Source organism: Equus przewalskii, chromosome 6, assembly GCF_037783145.1.
Source record: "Equus przewalskii isolate Varuska chromosome 6, EquPr2, whole genome shotgun sequence".
NCBI classification, from domain to species: Eukaryota; Metazoa; Chordata; class Mammalia; order Perissodactyla; family Equidae; genus Equus; species Equus przewalskii.
In genome coordinates this window covers 4199135-4221013 of record NC_091836.1, presented here as the reverse complement: position 1 = coordinate 4221013, position 21879 = coordinate 4199135, and the positions used below count along the sequence as shown (strand labels likewise).

General features: G+C 50.0%; 1 protein-coding gene and 1 long non-coding RNA gene across 6 annotated transcripts in view; one reads left to right on the top strand and one right to left on the bottom strand.

Moving 5' to 3' along the window:
• RFX2 (regulatory factor X2) overlaps positions 1-21879 on the top strand; it is a 92052-nt gene that overhangs the window by 17255 nt on the left and 52918 nt on the right. The window lies entirely within an intron of this gene.
• Positions 3135-14648, bottom strand: LOC139083805 (uncharacterized). Of its 2 annotated transcripts, XR_011540751.1 has the most exons (3): positions 11334-14648; positions 7702-8490; positions 3135-3916 (listed from the first exon to the last, which is right to left on the bottom strand). It is a non-coding gene; the product is annotated as an uncharacterized lncRNA (long non-coding RNA). The 2 variants fall into 2 exon arrangements; XR_011540750.1 differs by lacking the exon at positions 3135-3916 and having other exon boundaries at positions 5627-8490.

Below are 21879 nucleotides of genomic sequence, written 5' to 3'. Positions count from 1 at the left end.
CAGCTCTCGGCGTAATGTCACGTGTATGTCAATGCAGCGCTGGAGGTTTGTGACTTCCTTACTCTTCAGTGATGCTCAACGTTATTTTTCTCTTCCTTTAAGGGCAAGAGGAGTAATATTTACTTTAGTATCTTCTCCTGTTTGCTGTAATTAAAGGACTCTTTGTCTGGCCACATCCATCTTGCAGGCTGAATTCCCTCTGCCTTTTCATGTCTGGGAGACGGCACCTTTTTAAAAAATTTTCATCCCACAGCTCCCCGGCCTTTCTCGCTGTGGCTTTCCTCTCTCCCTCAGGCCCCAGAGAGCCTGGTGAGGTTTAGACCAACGCTCCGGGGTGGGACGTTGGTGCCCTGCAGTCCAGGAGCATCGGTTCCTCTTCGTTCTGCTCTCTGGCTCTCCATCCCTCAACCCTGGGTGACGGGCACTCAAGGGCTATCCCCTCCTCTCAGTAGGTCAGACCAGCTCTGGAATCTGGTGTCCTGATCGTGGCCTCCGGGCGTGATTTCTGAAGTTAGTTACGGCTACAGGTGATGGCGTGAGAAGACGGGCTCTGGGTGGGAAAAGCAACTCCTGTAGCAGTCGTCTTGGTGTTGGAACACCACTGTGACAGTGACACAGAAGAAATAATCAATAAGGAAAAAAATCAGTGTTTAGAGATCAAGAAAGCTGACTCATCATCTCAGCCCTTTGGTATTGAGCCAAAATCCTGCTTTAAATGAATTCCGCGTGGCTTTGAAATTGTTTGTTGTCGCTGAGTTTCTTCGAATTGTGACATTGCCAGGGAACACCGCTCATCCCCAGGGAGGTATAGAACGGGCACCAGGCTTCTCGGGGATGAGCATGGATGTGGGCCCCACCTCCATCCTGGGGCCACGGGGCTGACCAATGTTAGCCACCAAGGATGGCAAATTAGGTACATTTCCTTGGTTCAGTTGGGGTGCCTGTTATAAAAATCTGCAACTTGTCTCTTCTCTTTATTCCCTGCTGGAAGATGTTTCTCTCTTCGGTTTCCTCAATCTGCAGCATTCCTGGGTTTAGTGGCCTGTGGGTTAATTATCACCAAGATGGTCATTGAAGGAATCGTTAATATTCCACACGATCTCTTCCTGGACTGTTTGGATTCCTAAATACGGGGTCGAGGGAGAGAGACTTAGCTGCTTCCAGACTGTGGCTCCCCGCTAAAGCTGGGGCGTGTGTCCCCTCCACTTCTGTGACCATCCCGCCTGGCCCCACGTCTCCGCCACGTGTGATGGGGGCCCACTGCCACCCGTCTGCCTCTCTTCCAGGAAGTGAATTAATTGTGCCACTTTCCTCTGAAGACCTGCCTGGATTATGCAATGAGGCTTGTCTAAATGGAGTCCTTGAATTGGTAACTTGAGTTTAAAAAACATACATGCCACTGTAGCTTGGTGGTCCCTCACCTTTCATCAGTCCGGACGTCCTTCAGAGGCTGCAGAAGGTGGGAATGTCTTCCCGGAAGGACAGCATAGACACATGCGCCTCCACTTGAACTCCGTGTTCAAGTTCAGGTTCACGGCCTCACCAAGTGCGCCCTCGTGAATCCACGGACCCGGTTATAGGATCCTGCCATAGCCAGAAATGGGCACGTTGCAGAGTTTAAACCACTTTCCAGGTTTTCTCGAGGTTTTCAAAATAGAAGGGCTAAATTAGGTGAAATTCTAACCCTTTGTAGTAAACAGAAAAGGTGGGAGTCCTCAGGTGGCACTTGTGTCTCTGTAGAGGGGTGTGTGTCAGCCACGCAGAAATTCTGTTTGAAAGTGAAAGAAAGGAAGTCATCACTGAAAACAGGAATGAGAGCGAGGCACAGGCGTGTCCATTTCCGTTGATGGGAAAAATATAACTTATCTAATTTATGTCAGGTTCTTTCAAAAATGCACGTTTGGGGTGCCCTTTCTGGTGAGATTACATCTTCAAATGTTGTTACTTACCTTTAATTACTTGTTTATAGTATTTTACTCCAACAAGGGTGCCATTTGTTTCTTTTCAACAATGATCTTGGGAAACTGGATATCTACCTGCAAAGGATGAAGTTGGGGGGGCCGGCCCCATGGCCAAGTGGTTAAGTTCGGTGCTTCTCTTCGGTGGCCCGGGGTTCACCACTTTGGATCCTGGGTGCAGACTTAGCACTGCTCATCAAGCCATGCTGTGGCAGCGTCCCACATGGAAGAACTAGAATGACGTACAAGTAGGACAAATAACCATGTGCTGGGGCTTTAGGGAAGAGGGAAAAAAAGAGGCAGATTGGCAACAGATATTAGCTCAGGGCCAATCTTCCTCACCAAAAAAAAAAAAGAAAGAAAGAAAGAAAGAAAGAATGAAGTTGGACCCTTATCTTCCACCATATACAAAGATCAACTCAAAATGGATCAGACCTAAATATAAGAGCTAAAACTATAAAACTCTTAGAAGAAAACATAGAGGAAAATCTTCATGACTTTGGATTTGGCAATGATTTCTTGAATAGGACACCAGAGGCAGAGGCAATAACAAAAATAATAAATTGGACTTCATGAAAATGAACTTTTGTGCATCAGAGGACACCATCAACAGAGTGAAAAGGCGACCCATGGAATGGGAAAAAATGTTTGCAAATCATATAACTGATAAGGGGTTAGTACCCAGAATATATAAAGAATTCCTACAACTCAACAACAGCAAAAACAAACAACCCAGTTAAGAAACAGGAGAATATTTGAATAGACATTTCTCCAAAGAAGATATACAAATGGCCAGTAAGCACATGAAACGATGCTCAAGGTCACAAATCATTAAGAAATACAAATCAAAACCACAATGAGGTAACACTTCACACCTAAAAAAAAGCTACAGAAAATAACAGATGTCAGCAAAGATGTGGAGAAATTGGAATCCTTGCACCCTGCTAGTGGGAATGTGAAATGGTGCCGCCACTGTGGAGCCACTATGGTGGTTCCTCAAAGAATTAAACACAGACTTAACCTATGCAATTCCACTTCTGGGTGTATACCTAGAAACCTGAACAGGTAGAAACTTGAACGTTGTCCACCCACGTTCGTAGTAGCGTTGTTTGCAACAGCCAAAAGATGGAAGCAACCCAAGTGTCCATCGACAGATAAATGGGTAAACACAACATGGTCCATCCAGACAACGGAATCTTATTCAGCCTTAAAAAGGAGGGAAAGTCTGACACATGGTCCAGCGTGGATGAACCTTGAGGACATGCTGCTCAGTGAAATAACCAGTCACAACAGGACAACTGCTGTGTGATCCACTCATAGGAGGTCCCTCAAGCAGTCAGATGTATCAAGACAGAAAGTAGAAGGGTGGGGACTGGGGACTGGGGGATCGGTAATGCGGAGTGAATATTTAATGGGGACAGAGTTTCAGTTTTGGGAGATGACAAAAGTTCCAGAGATGGATGGGGGGGATGGGTGCACAACCATCTGAATGTATTTAATACCACTGAACTCTGCTCTTAAAAATGACTTAAAAGTAACTTTTGTGTTACATATATTTTGCCACAATTAACAATAATAATAAATGTTTCACCCCGCTTGTATTTCCCAGCATTACATTACAGGAGGCACATTCTTTCAGAGTTTAGATTTCCTAAGTCCCACCGCTCCTGCTGGATCCCAGGATCAGCGTTGAGAAAAGGCACTGAAATCTGCCTTGTCCGCACTCGTGGACCAGGCGAACGATGTGCCGTTGACTCCTGTATCTTCCACTCCCTCCCTGGGGAGAATTACACTTTTGAGTCTATGGTGCTTGCTGGAAGGGAAAGCACGAGGCAGACAGGGCCGGGTCTGCGCATCAGGGGTTTCCTGCACAAACTTCTGGTCTTCACAGGCCTACTGGAATTCTAGCCAGAGAGGTCTGGGGTGCTCTGGGCATGCGTGCTGGTGCACTCGGGGGCCTGGGGATGAAAAGACAGTGATAAGCAATCTTAGCGGGAATTTCAAAAAGGAGACAATGGGACTAATTTATGCCATGTCGTTTGAGTGCCTACTTGATGGCAGATATTTTTCTGCGAATATAAAGATGAGTATGCCTTGCTTCCTCAACAGCTGTCTAAAACACAGGTCAGCAAACTCTAGCCCTGGGCCGGGGGGGAGGCCAAATTTGGCTGCTGTGTGCTTTTTAAAGGTCCCAGGAGTGTGAATATTGTTTGCATTTTCAAATGGTTGGGAAAAAAATCAAAAGAAGACTATTTCATGACACATGAAAATTATATGAAAATCAAATTTCAATATCCAGAAATAAAGTTTTATTGGAATGGCTCCAGGCCCGAGACCCAGGGATGCCCTCGACTTAGACACAAAGTTTAATGAGGGAGGGTGCCAAAAAAACTCAGCCATCCAGATAAGTAATATTTTAATGCAGTGTTTTTAAAATCCAAATAAATGCCCCCCAAAATCCATAATAAGCAAAATATCAAAATTTTAAAGACAGGATCAGTATTGCTGGTTTTTTTCCTTTGCTCGAGGCTCCTAGAGGGCTCTGAAGGCAGCCACACTCATTCCTTATGTACAGGATGGCTTTCTAGAAGCGCAACAGAGTCCAGTAATCGCGACAGAGACCTTAGACCCATGAAGCCGAAAACATTTCTTCTCTGGCCCTTTATAGAATAAATTTACCAACCCCTGATAAAAATCGATTTATTGTATGAATCCCTAACAGTGAGTAACTATAACCAAACTACAGATCCACGTCTAGTCCGTTTCCTCTGGCCACTTTTTAATGCACCTTTTACAAAACGAGCGTACGCTCGTAAATTATTTAGTTTTTGGCTAACGGCATTTATAAGTCAATAGGGACAATTAACCCTGAATTAATAAGCAAGCTAATGCTTGTGGGCCGTGATGGCTTGCTAAGTGTATAATTACCTGACGGAAACTGTAGAAGCCGTCGTTTATTTTCATGTTAGCTAAATGCTTAATTAGTTAACCCTTCATTTACTGGGCGGAATGTTACTTCTTTATAAAACGCTGTATTTCATGCCCAGCTTCCATATATAGGTCTTAAGAAGCTCAATTAAGAACTTAAGAAGCATTAATTATTATTAAAATCTTAAAGAAGTAAATGCCATGGGAGCTTGCTCTCTGGTTTTTCTGCTTTTGCTTTTTCTTCCAGTAGTCTAAAAAAGGGTGCTCTTTTAAGAATGTAAGTCAGATCATATTGTGCCCCCACCCAGGGCTTGCCTCAGGAATTGGAATAAAGTCCGGACTTCTGGCCGTGCCCTCAGGGCTTCCTCTGACATCTCCAGACCCCCTGCCCTCCTCTGCCACAGGGCCTTTGCACCTGCTATTTCCTGTGCTGGCAGTGCTCTCTCCCGCATCTCCCCATGTCTGGCCCCTCCTCTGATCAGGTCTCAGGTTAGTCCCATCCTCACGACACTTTAACCGGTCTGTCGAGAGATCGGGAGCTCCTCCACCACTGCCCCAGCTCTGTCCTCTAACTCTTTTGTCCCGGCCCAGATCTCTCTGCAATAACTTTATATTTAGTGACTGGTTTCTTATCTGACTCCGCTGCACGAGGGTGTCAGTGCCCCAGGAGCAAGGCTTTCCTCTGAGTTGTTCACCTTTGAATGCTCAGCACCTAGCATAGCCCCGGCACTCAGTAAATTCAGTTTCTTCCTTTTTATTTATTGTTTACATTTACATCCAGTCGCAGTCCCCAAATTTTGGGGTGGCCTGTTCTGTGAGTTTTCGCACATGCGTAGATTCTTGTAACCACCACCGCCAAGAGGGCAGCAGCGGGTTCCAACCCCCAGCACATTCTCTTGAACTGCAGCCAGACCCTCGCCCCACCCTTTACCCCTGGCCACCCAGCTCCGCTCCTTGTCGCTATAGTGTCTCCTTCTCCAGGAGGTCACGTAAGTGGAGGCGTAAGCGTGTAGCTTTCGAGACTGGCTTCTTTGCCTCGGCGACGCCGTTGTGGTTCCTCATGCTGCTGTGGGCATCATTCGTTTTTTCTTTTTATTGTGGCGTCGTACGAATGTACCAGTTGGTTTCTCGGTCAATGTTAATGTTTGATGTTGGATTAATATTAAATCCACTGGTCCTAGGAGTGGCAGCGTGGCGTGGACCAAGTGAGGTGAGCAGTAGCGCTTTTCCCTGTGCCAACAGCATCCTCCAGGCGCCGTGTGCAAATTTACAAGAACTGACGTGCCTTCCAGTGCTTACAAATGTATCACAATTTCTTAAACGATACAGAAGTGTTACAAGAGACTCGATCCCATAAAAGATCGTCATCTACAGAAGTCCGTGAAGAAATGAAAGTTTTTCTTTCATCTTCCAGTCTTCCTCGGCTTCCAAGACGTAAACTGTTAACCTGTAATTCTAGACCTTTGTAATGAATTTACCTATTTTATAGCATACATAGCTGCATTTTTTTACATAATTTCATTCTTCAAATATTTGAGAGCCTTTATGTGCCAGGAACTGAATATCTTGGAGATCTTCCTTGAAGAATGTCCCTCGTTCTTCTTAATGGCATCGTAGTTATGCAGGAAGGATGCACCATAATTTATTTAACAATTTTCCTATTGATAAACATTTGTTTCCAATTTTTTGTGACTTCAAATAACGCCACCAGGGATATGTTGTCCGTATATCTTTTTTTTTATAGTTTTATTGAGATATTTTACATACCATAAAGCTGACCCATTTAAAGTGTACAGCTCAGTGGTTTTTTTGTACAGCTGTGCATCGATAACGATGGAATATGTTCTGAGAAATGCGTCGTTAGGCGATTTCATCATTGTGTGAACATGAGAGAGTGCACTTACACAAACCTAGATGGCACAGCCTACTGCGCACCTAGGCTGTGTGGTGCTGATCTTATGGGACCTCCGTCGTGTATGCGGACTGTCACTGACTGAAACATCGTTAGGCAGCGCATGACTATATATCCACAGAGTGTGCAACCATCACCATTATCTAACTCTAGAACATTCCATCACCCCAAAAAGAAACCCCATCCCCATCAGCATCATCCCCACCCCCTCCCCAGCCCCTGGCACCCACAAGCTCACTCTCTGTCTGTGGATCTGCCTGTTCTGGATGTTTCACGTCAATGGGATCACACACCGTGTGTCCTTCTGTGTCTGCTTCTCTCCCTGAGCGACATGTGTTCAGGTCCGTCCACGTGGAGTTGTGTTAGGGCCTCGTTCCTCTTCACGGCTGCATCGTGCTCCAGTGTGTGGATGGACCACGTTGTGTTTCATCGGCTGATGGACACTTGAGCTGGTTCTGCTTTGGGGCTGTGATGAATCGTGCTGCTGTGAACGTTGGTGCACAGTGTTCGTGTGGCCGTGTACCTTTCTGGACATGTATATTTCTATAGGATGAATTCTGACAGGGGGAAAAGAGACACCACTTCCGGCCAGCTCTTCATCCTCTGACTGTGTGGGTCAGACATACCCTAGGTCTTGAAGGATGCTGGGAGGTCATTTTCTGCCAAGGCAAACCCTGCTTTGGGCGAAAATCCTCCACGCCTTCCCCAGCAGCCGGTGCCGCCTGGTTTGCATCAGCCTCCCTTGCAGGCACTCGTGGAGAACATTACGGTGCCATCACCCATCTGAACAGCGCTGGAGGAGGGATTGGCAAAGCCAGCAGTTTAATGATGCCAACCCCAGAAACTTGTAGCAAAGAACAGAAAGCAGAAAGGATCTCCTTATGGGGAATTCAAGAAACTCACCAGCTTTCTGTCTCGCCGAGAAGGATGGCCCTAAACGCAGTCTGTGTTCATCACCTCTGTCAAGCGATTTATGAGAGAGAATGTACTATACTCACTCTGAGGTCTCGGGGAAGGAGAGGATTTCTGAGAAGGGAAAGGAGGCTGATGATAAAATGTAACTTTTGTAACAGTGATGTTGCGGTGGTAACTTGCAGGGGAGCTGCTACATTTGGTGCGAAGCTGGGAGAGAAACGAGTATTAAGTATTTGGCCAAAATGACAAAGCGCACAAATATGCCCTGGGGTGAATATAGCACACAGCACGAGACGCTCCCTGAGGAGTTTATCATGCTTCTTTGTTTTCGAAATCACAAATAGCCACGTGCATAACTGCTTCAAAGTTTCAGATATTTAAATCGGCAAAAATCAGCGAGGCTCTTGGTTACATTATAATGGTGTGAATTACAACAGTGACAGTAATTCACCTTGGTCGAGCGCTTCCTACGTGCTGGGCTGGCAACTGAATCCACGCTTCGTAGGTTTCATTTTATTTAACACAACAACCCACAGAGGCAGACAATTTCTTTTTTCCATTTACGGATAAAGAAATGGGAGCTCTGAACGATTTAAGTCACTGGCTGAAGGTCAGCCAGCGAGAACGTGGAGATCCGAGATCCGGATCCAGGCGCCTCCTCTCAGCCAATGTGTCGTATTTATGTCACATCCTCACTTTGCTTGTGCTGCGTGTCGAGAGGAAGATACACAAGTCCTGGATGCTTTCTCCTCTCGCCCACTTGGGGCTAGGAAGGTGCTAGTTTCGGATGAGAGAAGGAACAAGAAGAAATGCTTCAGAAAGGGCACTGTCACCTCCCTGGGTCCCTCAGCATCCGCCCGCTCCCTAGGTGCATCCTGGACAGCCCGCCAGCTCCCCACCTCTCCCTGCATCGTCCCAGAGGTCTGTGTTTACTAGCCAAGGTTGGCTGCTTTGGGCGGGCTGCCTTCATCCATCTTCCATCTTCTTTAATGCAGATCTTGACCTGGGTGTTGCCCAGAGCCCCTGCTACCCGTGGCAGCCCCGTGTACAGGTTGCCAAGAAGTCCTTGTGTGATTATCCCCAGTCACTTACGTGTAAGGACAAAACAAACACCTTGCTATTTGCTAGAGAGAGAGGAGAATCTGGCAGCCTTCTGTTGGTGTCCTGACTCCTCACAGATGTTCTAATCAATGTGGGCTGAGTAATAATAGCCTGAGTATTTGCCTTAGATCCCCAAGAGGAGCATTTAGCCCAAAATGTTGAGATCAGCCATCCACATTTAATCTAATCTTCTTTTTTTTTGTGAGGAAGACTGTCCCTGAGCTAACATCTGTGCCAGTCTTCCCCTGTTTTGTATGTGGGACACCACCACAGCATGGCTTGATGAGCAGTGTGTAGGTCTGCTCCCGGGATCTGAACCTGCGAACCCCCGCCTGCCGAAGCAGAGTATGCAAACTTAACCACTATGCCACCAGGCTGCCCCCTCAAGTCTACATTTGGAACGAGGGAGCAGAATGGGAATGGAAAGGGCTGTTGCCCGTTACTTGAGTTATATTTCAAGTTCTCATCTCTCTCTTTCTACCTTTCACACAGAGCGAGAACATTTTATTCCATTTTTTCCAAAATTATCTTTTGCTCTGCTTTGGGAACTGACTTAGTATGGAGCTGGGAATGGGGACACTGAAAACAGAGCCAGACAAAGCTGGGCATCTGTCTGGGCCGCTGCGGGCTGCTCACTGGTTTCATACTCCAGAATCCTCCCCAGGCCCACGCGGGCAGAAGACGTTTGCTGAGTAAAACGAAGACTCGTCTCAAACTTGATGTCATGGGAAAGTCATTTAAAATATTTTCAAGGGTGTATGGTGTCTTTTTAAATTTAAAAAATAACATTTTTTCCCAAGCTTTGCATTAGAATGCTTGTCTGAAATGGAATCGATTTGACTGTATCTTCCTAGAATTAATCAGGATTCATTCATTTAAAAACCTAAAATACCTCCAAGATTTTTGTCTTCGGGTTTAACCAGATCAGTGAGTTTAGCAACAAGTGAAAAAGAAAGAAAGCGAAACACTGAGGTTTTGCTTTGGGGTTGCAACTTTCACGGAGACAGAAATAGAATGTTCTTTTGTCCTCCTAGGATTGGATGGGGGGGTTGAGATGAGAAGAGGAGATGACAGATGAGACAAATATTTCTAATTTTGCCTTTCATTGCTTCGTTTTCATTTCTTCCAAGATCCCTGGGTCTTGCTGAAGGAATCTTGGACTAGAATTTCAGTCCCGAGCCAATGGGGGTGTATCGGTGCCCCGGAGACCCATGACCACTTAAAAGCAGTGGAAGGTTCTTTCCTTTCCCTCCCCAAGACAGGCGAACACGCCTCCAGTTGGCCTGAGTCCATTGATTGTCCAGAGCGGGAGAATTCTGCTTTTGAAACGCTCACACAGGGTTCCTGTCCGCCCTCGTTTAGCTTAACGTTAGATTTCTTAGTAATCTTGCATAGTTCAAGCATGACTTAGCAAGAAATACACTTTTATTTTTCTTTGTGACTCTAGAATTTTTTCCTATTTAAGGTTGCATGTTCGTACGTTGACTTGGCGAGGAAAACAGTTAGGTGTATTCCGACTAATTTCTAATAATACTTGCACGTGGAGAGATCGGACATTTTGGTGCATTTGAAAAGAGGTGTAAAGAAATCATTAAATGATAAAGCAGTAAAAAGACCAAGTCATGAGTGGGAGCGTAAACAGGAAGGATGGGGCTTCTGTTCGACTGAGGGGGACCCAGGATGAGAGCGGGTGTCGGTCTGTCTTAGTCCGTTCGAGCTGCTGTATCAGAATCCTGCAGACTGGGGGGCTTATAAACAACGGAAATTTCTCGCTCCCAGTTCTGGAGGCTGGATTTCTGAGATCAGGCTACCAGTATGGTCAACAGGGCTGTGTTTCAGGTTACAGGCTTCTCGCTGTGTCCTCACCTGGTGGAAGGGACAAGGGAGCTCCCTGGGGCCTCTCTGTAAGGACGTTTACAATGTGACACATTCATGAAGGCTCCACCCTCACGGCCTAAGCAGCTCCCCCGGGCCCCGCCCCCTGCCGGGGTCCCAGGGAGCCCATCTGGGGTCTCCTGCCCACCACAGCTCACCCTTCGGAGCCAGGGCCTGCTGGACCCTCTCACGTGAGGTCTGTCGACCTCTTGTCCCTCGTGATGCCAGCTCCCGCCCCATGGCTTCCAACGCTCCCCCCTTGCTGCGGTTGGGGGCCTCCAGCAGCCCTGTAAGGGCCGCCGCTCTGGCTGTCAGCGCTGGAGTAGATTCAGGGGGCCCTGGAAGCATAACGCAGGGGTTCCCCGGCTGCGGGATGGGATTGGGGACCAGGAGCTCCCCAAAGGGACTACCGGTTTGGGGTAACCCGTCTATGACTTGGGACACACGTCTCCCTGCACCTGGCGGAGGCTTGACGTTGTCTCCTGGGCTGGTGGACAAAGGTCGATGCACCTCCCTCTGGCCAACCCCTCCTCTTGTCCACTTGTCGTCCTGCCCCATCTCTGCAAGGACACCTCACTAGCCATTTCCTCTCTCTCTCCTGCTCCAGTTCCCTCCCGCTGGGTCCTGCCCATCACAATACTCACCTGCTATTACTTCTTCCATTGTCAGAAACTCTCTCAGCTGGATTTCCCTTCCAGGTGCCACTTCGTTCCTTTCCTTCTCTCTCCAGCAGAGACTCTTCAAAAGAGCTGTCTGCTCCCGGGCTCTCCAGTTCCACAACTCTTGGCTTCTCTTGAACCCACTCAACCTCTGTGGCTTTGCCTACACCGTCCCCTGGAACTGCTCTGTCATGGTCTCGGGGACCTCTACTTTGCTGAATCCAGGGGTCCGTTCTCAGCCCCCAGTTCCCTCGGTGCTCAGGACACCGTTTGCTCTTACTTCTTTGGCCTCTTTAGGATCCTTTGCTGAATTCCCGCCTCTTTAGGACCTCTAAATGGTGGAGAGCTGAAGAGTCAAACCTCTTCTCTGCCCTGCTTTGAGGAGATCAGCCAGTCTCGTGGCTTTAAATAGGTCATCTGTATACTGCTGGCTCCAGCCCACATCCTCTACTCACTGATGGCTCCAGCCCACGTCATCAACATACTGATGGCTCCAGCCCTCATCATCTATATACTGATGGCTCTAGCCCACATCATCTATATACTGATGGCTCTAGCCCACATCATCTATATACTGATGGCTCCAGCCCACATCCTCTGTACACTGATGGCTCCAGCTCACATCATCTATATACTGATGGCTCCAGCCCACATCCTCTGTACACTGATGGCTCCAGGTCACATCATCTGTGTACTGATGGCTCTAGCCCACATCCTCTATACACTGATGCCTGTAGCCCATGTCATCTATACAGTGCTGGCTCCAGCTCACATCATCTATACACTGATGGCCCCAGCCCACATCCTCTATACACTGCTGGCTCCAGCCCTCATCCTTTATACGCTGATGGCTCTAGCCCACATCATCTACATACTGATGGCTCCAGCCCACATCATCTATACACTGATGGCTCCAGCCTACCCCTTTGCCCCTCAGGCCCTCACTGATATATATGCCTGCTTTCTCAGCATCCCAACTTGTGTGTCTAAGAGCCTCTAACACCTCACACCTTTAAAACTCAACTCCTGGGGGCTCCCAGGCCTGCTTCTCCTGCAATTTTCCCAATCTCATCCTTTTAGTTGCCAAAAACCTTTGTGGCACTCTGACTTCTTTCTCTCACACCCCACATCCAACCCGTCAGCGATTCCTGTTGACTCCACCTCCAGTATTTATTTAGAATCTGACTGCGTTGCTCCGCTCTGCTGCTGTCATGCAGGCCAGGCCACATCACCATCTTTCACCCGGATTATCACATTAGCCTCTTAACTGCTCTCTCTGCTTCCACCCTTTTCCTTCTTTGCCTGTTCTCAACCCAGCAGCCAGAGGGACCTGGTTAAAGTGCAAATCAAATCAGGTCCTTTCTGGGCTCAAACTCTCTTATCCCTCCCATCTCACTCTGAGCAGAAGCCAAACCCTTTATGACAGCCTGCATGGGCCCTTTCTCCTCCTTCTCACCTCCTGGTTCACTCACCTATAGTCACCAGCCGTGGACCCACCTCAGGGCCTTTGCACTGGCTGTTCCCTCCGCAGGAATGCTCTTCCCCCAGATATCTAAATGGCTCTGTCCCTCACTTTCTTCAACTCTTCACTCTAATGAATCTTCTCAGAGAGACATGTGACAACCCTTTAAAAATTGCAACCCCACCCCCCCCAGCCCTGCCCATCCATTTTTCTTCTTGGCATCTGTCACCATCTGACATACTATGTATTTATCTTATTTATTTTGTTTACTCTCTATAACTCCCCCGCCACACACACACACACACACACACTATGTACTAATATATAAGCCCCATGAGGAAAGGAAATTGGTCTGCTTTGATCACTGGCCAATGCCTGGCCACGCTAGGCATTCAACAAGTATTTTTTCATTGAAATCAATAATGCAACTAGGATCCCCTGTCGATCCTCTTTCTGGAGATGGAGTTTGGGGTCCTCGCAGGTGCGTGTCGGGGCCTCCTTTGGATGGGGTGTCCAGGCGGAACCAGCAGTGTCCCCTGGGCCGTGCCGAGCAGCAGCTCCCAGGGTTTTGGCTGCTACTGGTTTATCCCCCAGGACTAGAAATCAGCGTGGTGACCATTACTGTTTAGCTGTGGGTTAACAGCCCAAGAGTCTGGCCTCAAATTCCTCGTCTCCCTGGAGCCCAGGTTCAGATTCCAGCAGCACGGACTCCACCCCCCCTTCTCAGGGGGATGCACTGATTCCGTCCTGTTTATCCTAGGAGCGACTCCTGGATGATATCTTAAGAAAACAAACTTTCTGCGCACGATCTTGTGCATCTCAACGGCCGTGTTTTGTCAGGGCTCAAATCTTAGCCGAGAGTTAAAGCGTATGCCTTAATTGTGCACAAACCTATAAGTTCCATGTGCTTTTATGATCTAAGAGGTGGACCCCTGGTGGCTGGAGCCACATGCTTCCCATTCCGTCAAAATGTTTTATGATCCTTGGCCGCGCTCCCCCTGAAATAAGACCATCTGCTTAGAGCTCTGCGCTCCCCTTGTAAGACGGTGCTGCCCTCTCCCTTCCCAGTTCCGAAGCCACAGGGAATCCACGTTCAGCCTGAACCGCTCCGCAGCCAAGGCCCTGCTGGCTTTGAGTTTAACTTTTTTTTTTCACTGTGGGTCAAGATTGGCCAACACTGGGGGCCACCCTGCCCCCTGTTCCTGGGGCTGTGTGTCCCTGTGCTTCCCACCCTGTGGGGGCCTCTGATGTGGCCTGGCTTCCTCTTCCACGAATCTTCCTCTTGCTTGAGCAGGGCAGGAAGAGCTGGCACGGGGACGCCAGACGCTCCAAGTTCCTTCCAGCGGAGTCCCGGGAGGATTTCTAATGCTGAGTCAATGATTCAGTTTGCACCTATTTCCTAAGGACATGATGCTTCCCAAAGTCTGTTTAATGAGCTCTCTGCTCTTACATTTTTTCCAAATAGCTTAATTCCCAATTCATTTGCGTTTTTCTGATAACTGCCCAGAAAACCCGTGGGCGGCTATGAACCGTCCCACGTTGTTTGTTCGATGATAAATAAATTCTTTCCTCTTGGAGAAAAAGGCACTTTCTCCTCCTGGCACGGGAAGAAGTCCCTCCGTGATGCTTACGGAGAGAGTTGGTCCTTCTCGGGTTTTGCTATTTTCGAACAAATATGGTAAACTGTTTTCCCCCGGTTACTATAGAGAAGAGATTCTTTGCCTTTCTCTTAGGGCTTCTGAAAATAATAGATTACATATTTGGGAGGGTTTTTTTTAGATCTGGTTAATGTGAGATAGAGGGGATTGCTGGGGATGACATTGTTTGGTTTGGGAAGTATTCTCGCCGTCGCCTGGCAACAGGCTCTTGGAGACGGGAGTGGGCTGCGTTGTCCTGGCGACGGTTGTTACTCAGCAAACAATGAGGGCCAGCTAGCCGCGCCAGGCCCTCGGCTCCAGGTTTTAATTGAACATCTGCATATATTTTTCTCTGATGAAATTATGCTTGAGGTTGATTTGCCACGATAGGTAGACGTGGGTCCACCTGGGCTCCACGTAAAAGAAAGAGCCTTGTTGTCTGGACGTCTCATCCTGTATAAACCAAGAGGAACTCTTGGAAAAAAACTTTTAGCCATTTGAATATGTCCTAGACTGCTCTCAAGTGGAGACTCATTTCAGTCTTATGTGGAATTTCTTTTTTGATCGAATTTCTCGAGTTTGTAAAATCATTACCTGGCCAACGTCCTACTATATGTCACTGATCACCTGAAACTTCTCGGGGGCCTTTTGGTACGATGTTTTCATTCTTGCCGCTCAAGCGGAACAGCAAAGGCAGGTGTGGGACCCCCGAGGGTCCCACGGACAGGCATTCACACATCAGGCTGGCTGGTGATGGAAACCAAACCCAGAACCCTCTGGGTCTTCAAGATCCCTCTTAAGAAGCTGGATCCTCGGCTGACCCTTCGGGGAACGTGTATATTACACTTCTTAGGGGAACTGGGTGTGTCCCCACCAAACCCTCACCCCGTTGATGGGCACTTTGCAGCCACAGGGTGAGTTTTGGTCAGAACGGCCCCGTCACCGCCCCGCCTCCTCCTTCTGCAGCCAGAGATAAGCGATTGTTTACCGGCCGGTTGCCTAGGTAAACACGGCCGCTGAACTTCCTTCAAAGCCAGTGACACATTTCTCTCCCTCCTCTCTGCACCACCCCCACCCCTGCCCACAAAAGCCAGGGCTATAAAGTGAGAAATGGACGGGAGGCTAGGTTTTTGGTGGGGTTTGATCCTGCCTCATTCATCTCAAGCGTGATCTGTCTGACTAACACAGCAGCCACCGTGAAAGTGCCGCCTGTGTCCGAAGCCGGCAGCCTGTGGTCGGTCAGACAGTGCCCACGGGGAGCGTTGCTTTAGTTGTGTGGATTTTTTTTTTTTTTCGGTTTTTGAAGGGCAATTCACTCTGCAGCCGAATGCCCCGAGAAAATATGCCTTGTGCTTCTGTGCCAGCGTTCCAGCTGGTGTCTTGGGACGATTTAAAATATCTGAACAAGTCTCCAGACTTTCTTTTGCTTTCTTTTGCAGCCGAAACTTAGAACGGGATGTCATTTGTGTTCTAGAACCAATAAAAGCAAGCTGTAAAAAGGAAAAAAAAGCTGGCTTGTTAGCGGCCAGCCCTCCTAGGGGCAATAGTTAAGATCCAGGTACAGTGAGTGTTGCTGACATCGAAATGAAGAAGTTTAGACTTACACGAAGATTCCCTGAAAGACTGACTAGAATCCATGATTCTGTCTGCAGCGGGAGAGTCGTGGGTTGTTGTGTACCGAAAAAGAGAAATCCTTCCAAAAGAAATGCCACTCGGAATTCCGGAGCATCGCTCTATGCCCAGTCCCAGTGTAGACAAGCCATTTTGCAGGGATTGTAGCCTCATTTTAAAATGATCTTTTATAGTGGTCATTTTTTAGAGTTTCCTGTGGAGACACTTTCCCCCCCTCCTGCACCAGGCTTTGCAGATTACGCAAGCCGCTTAGCATCTTTGGGTTAGAGCCTTCATCCCCCGCTGGAAGAGTTGGGCCGGGCGACTTTGAAGGGCTCCTCCGGGCCTGCGATCTCAGGTGGAAGTCCTCGATTTTTCGCTAGGCTGTTTCTCTGCTTTTTAATTCTCGAGGACAGTGATGATGGGAGCGGAGGCGGGGGTGGGCTGGCAAGGTCTGCGTGCGCTGTTGGAAGGATGGACAAAGCCCACCCCCTCTTTGCCTGAATCAGTTGTGGAGGTGCGGCCATCGCCCGAGGTCACTGGCCGCCCCCTGGGATGGCGCGGGAAACGGGAAGTGCCCCACAGCCAGGACAAGACCCCTGTCTGGCTGCCCTGTCCTGTGCCAGGTCGAGGCCCCAGGCTCAGGCCCAGAAGATGCTGTCGAGGAAGAAGCTCCAGGCCCAGCCCTTGTCATCACACCTCGCTCCTCCTCCACCCTCTGGTTGTCTGGGGCCTTCTGGGGACTTTGAAGGCGGGAGGGGAAGGGACAAGTTAAGAGCATCAGGCAGCCTCTGTGCGTCCAGGTTTTCCTTGGCCTCACGCATTCTCCACCCTCGGTGCCCTGCTACAGAGTGTGCAGGAGGGAAAAATGAGAAACCAGGGTGGAAATGAGAGAGGAAGAAAGGCCAGTAGGAAAATGGGGCCTAATACGGAATACAGGACACCAAGGAAAAGGCACCCGGGAACCTGAGGCCAGGGACTGCGGCTGGCTGGAGACAGAGGCTGGCAGCTGGCTTGGCGCAGGTGGACCCTGCAGGCAGCAGCCCCGAGCTGCAGGACCCCCGTGCATCCGAAAATCAGTTTGGAGCATCCTTGTGGACAAAATGCCAGGGGCAGCCCGGCTTTTCTCCATCGAGCGACCGTGAACATGTGTGCAGAGCAGAGGGCAGGACCGGGAGGGTGGCAGAGACGCAGCGCGCCCACCTGGAGAGGGGACGTGGGCACGTGAGCTCCTGAGGTTTGAAGAGGACAGAGGGACACGGAAAACAGGTGGCGTCGGTCACCAGGGCTGGAGTATAAGTCGGAGTTGAATGTGCGCAGCTGGATGGTACGCATTCTCCAGCACCGTCGGCTTTACATCCGCGGGAACCTGCTCGTGGGGCAAGACGGAGCGAGCGGTGACTGTCAGCGTCCCTGTTGCCCAGTGCCTTCGAGAATGAAGGAGGAGCCACATCTTTACCCGAACCGGCCGGGGAAGGCAGAATGTACTAGTCCAACCTGGGTGCGTGTAATTCATTCGCGTGAATCCTACAGTGGATTCAGAGCTCCGACAGCATCAGCTGAGTTGTAGCGATCTCCAACGCAGGACACTGAGCTCGGGTTATTATTTCAAGTTCTCTTTGGTGTGAGGTGGGGGAGCGGTTTGTGTGGGAGGGAAATGGGGCCTCTGCGTGGCACAGACAGCAGGAAACCCGGGGATCTTTACAAACTTGTGCCTCCTTCCATTAAAAGAGGAAGACTCGGTTTAAATCCAGCTCTGCCACTTCATGCTGTGTGGCCTTTGGCTCAGCACTTGACCTCTCTGAGCCTCCATTTGTTGTTTCTAAAATAGGAATAATAATGGAGTAGCTGCCTCAGAGTTAAGTAAGATCATGTGTGTAATGCGCTTTGCCTAGAACTGGCACATAATTAATGCTGCATTGGATCCAGGCCAACACTGCGTTGTCTTTGGGGTTCTTCCCCTCCTCCTTTCCAGTAGGTCTGTCTTCTTTATCGAGCATCAGCTGGGATCCAGGCTTGGGGTGGGCGTCATTCCACTTCATCTGCCAACCCCTTTCGCAGGTAAGGAAACTGAGGCCACCCCACAGCACAGCGAGTGACGGACCTGAGATTTGAACTCAGTCGTGTCTGAGTCCAAAGTCCGCACTGCTCCCTGCTCCCCAGCCCGGTTGGGCGCTCGCCTGGGCATCTCTTCCGAAGTTGTGCGTTTCTTATTTGCCCAATGCAGGCTCTTAAGTCTCGCCTGATGGAGCTGAGATCCGGGGGTGGGTTGGGAAGCTGGAAAGGATCCAGGCGTCCGTTTCCTCGACACGCTCCCCGGAGCAGGGCTCTCGGCCGGCTGTGTGGACCATCTTCAGGTCACAAGGCGCAGGTCACCCAGAGGAGGCAGCGCTGCCTCGTGGGTGGGAAGAGCGCGCCTGGAACCATCTAAGCGCACGGAACTCAACTTTCTCAGGGACCACGGAATGTTCCCGACCCCACCTCCGTAGGTAGACTTCTGGGAGCGCGTGGCTGGAATACGCATGCTCCTCTGCAGGCAGATCCAGGCCTTGCAGGTGTGCAACGAGCAGGCAGGGGCTGTGCTGGGTCCCTGAGGGGGGTCCCTGGCGGAGACATCAGGGCTGGGTCACCAGTTGGATGTGGCCCCGTGGCCGAGGGAGACGCCCGATGACTTGGACGCCCAGTGGCTTAGGAAATGCAAAGGAAGCGCACGTTTGGGGGCAAGAAGTTTCCTTTTGGATTTGTTGAGACACCAGAGGGGCGCCCAGGTCCGGGAGGCAACTGGACATGGGCACCCAGAGCTGGGTGGTTGGGAGTCCGGGTGCGATGACGTCATACACGCCGAGGAGCAAAGAGGGGCTGGAGCAGGGGCCGGAAGGCACCATCAGGGAGGAAGAGGCCAGAAACGAGGGGGACAGTGTCAAGAGCAACACCAACCCCTGCGGAGAGTCAAGGTCAAGGTCAGACGACCCTGAAGACTGGCCCTGCAGACCAGGAGAGAACATGAGAATGTGGGCCAGAGGGACCAGCACAGGTTCCCCCCCAAGATCTGGCCCAGCGGAGGAACTAAGGAATGGGGTCGTGGGAGCGACGGACGGGACTCCAGGGTGGGCGTGATGTGGACACGCTGTAGCTGCGAGGATGGAGCCCGAGCAGAGGGCAGGTGACGGCCTGCGGGGTGGGTGCCCGGGGGGACGCAGGCTCCAGATCGGGGCCAGCAGCCTTTCTCTGTGAAGGGCCGGAGACTGAGTGTTTAGGCTTTGCCCGGCTCTGTCACGGCCACTCGGCTCTGCCACGGCGGCAGGAAAGCCACCATCGACCAGGCGTCCGGGAGTGGAGGATGTCAGCAAGAGAGGGGAAGAAATGTGGGGCCCTGGAGCTTGGTGGGCTGGGGGGAGATTAAACGGGGGTGCGGGGCTGAGAGCTGGGGACGGGCTGTGCCAGAAAGTGGGTGATGGGGAGAGGGCTTTACAGTCAGCACTGGTGCCAGAATGAAGAAATTATCTGTAGAGAAAAACCTGTCTTCTGACATTTTCTCCCGTGTGCGTGTGTGTGTGCGTGCACGTGCGTGCGCATGCGTGCATGCACACAAATATGTAAAGTGGGCCCCTCCCTTCGCCCCATTTTACTATAAGAATCATTGATTTTTGCCTATTGGGACTAACTAACATTCAGTTTAACAGAAAAATGTCTGGACTAAGAAAATGATGGTACTGTCTTATAAGTGGTTTTGGCCATTTTTCGCTCATTAGTGTGTGTGTACATGAGTGTGTGTTTTGTGCACGTGTTCATGTATATATGTGTCATATTGTGTTTCTGTGTATGCATATACATGTGTGTGTTTGTGTGTAGGTGTGTGTACGTGTTTGTGTGTGCACGTGTATGTATGTGTTTTGTGTACGTGTATATGTGTGTTTCCATGTATGCATGTATATACCACGTGTGCATGTGTGTTTGTGTACGTGTGCATGCACACACATGCATTTGTGTGCGCATATATGTGTGCATGTGTTTGTGTGTCATATTGTGTTTCTGTGTATACATATATACATGTGTGTTTGTGTGCGTATGCATATTTGTGTACATGTATGTATGTTAGTGTGCATGCGTGTATGCATTTGTGTCGCATACATGTGTTTTGTGCACATGCGTTTGTATATATGTGCCATGTGTGTTTCTGTGCATGCATAGAAATACGTTTGTGTTTTGTGTAGGTGCGTGTTTGTGTACGTGTGTGCATGCATGTGTATTTGTGTGTACATGTATGTGTGTTTTGTGCACGTGTCTATATGTATCTCCGTGTGTGCATGTATATACTGTGTGTTTGTGTACCTATGTGTGTACATGTATATGTGTGTCTGCATGTGTGTATTTGTATGTGCGTGTGTGTGTGCCTGTGTGAGTGTACGACACCGCTCGTGCCCTCTCTCCCAGGACAGATGAGCAGCTGACAGTCCGTGTGCAGCTCAGCGTGCGGTTTCCACGCCCTCTGATGCGATGAACCGGGCACCTCCCCAACCTGGGGAGAGTTTCCGTTTCCTGGAAACCGGGGCTTGTGGTGTTTAAGTTATTGCTAATAAGCGAGGGAATCGGGTTGCCTGCCAAAAGCGTATTTGCTGGGTGAAAATGTCAGAAGCCTGGGTGGTTTTTAATTCACATTTTCCCCTGAATTCATGACATTGCCGGTGGCAACTAAAATCAGACCACATCTGAGACGGGGCAGCCAGACCTTAGTGTGGATGATTTTAAACTAGTGGTCAGATCCTGTCTCTTTACGAGGGAAGTAGGTGGGTGTCGCCCCCCTAGGACGGGGGAAAGTGCTGTCCTTTGAGCCCATGGTGGCCTGTCCCATGCGGCTGAGGACGAGAGCCTGCGACTTCAGGGGCCGACTGGGGCCTGGCCGCGTCCCGCCCGCTGCGTCCTGCCAGGGCCTTCGGACGGCCTGATCGTCCGCTGGAGAGAGAGGGGAAATTTGGCCGCTGAGAAGAAAACAGGAGCCCGAGCCCAGTTCTTACCAAAACAAAAAGGAATTTGAATTCTGAAGGTACTTTATTCCAGAGAAACTCGAAGCCAGCTCCAACCCTTCAAAGTCCATTGCTGCAAAAGACAGAATTAAACCTTGGCCAAGGGGTGACAGGGCGCCCAAAAGGTTTAGGTGAAGAAGGAACAAGGGGTGCCCTGCATCTGAGTGGAAACTGGGAACTCTTGGAAAGTGCGGGTAGCCGTAAAGGGTCCAGTCTTTTTTCCCCTCTAATTCCACTCTCCTCGTCTGGCAGAATTGCGACAATTTCGTGTCCAGGCCACTGCGGGCCCCTCGTATTCCTCCTGTTCTCACCCTGTCTCCAGGTTCATTTCATTCGTTTGTCTGTCTCATTTCTCAGACGCTGCTCGTTCATTTAGAACAGTGCTTCTCCCTTGGGGCCATCCTGACCCCAGGGGACGTTGGGCCGTGTCTGCACCCTCAGAGCAGGGGGCGGGGGTGCTCCTGGCATCACGTGGGTGGGTGCCCAGGACGGCCCCCCAAAGAAAACGACCCGGCCGCAATATCAGCGGTGCCGAGGTGAGAGCCCTGCGTGCGTGCCCGCTGGGCGGGTGCGTTGGGAGGGATGTAGAGTGAGAAACGACGTGGTCCCTCCCATCACGGAGTGCTAAAGGATCCACTTTCAGTGAGGAGGAGCTGGGGATTTAGGTCTCCACCCGTGGGAGCCCCCTCTCCGTGTCGAGCTGAGCAGCGTCTTGAGGGCTGAGCCAGGCCACTCGCAAGCGGGGACGGTTGAGACGGAACAGAAGCTGCGCGTCACTGGCTCCTTAGACCCGGCCC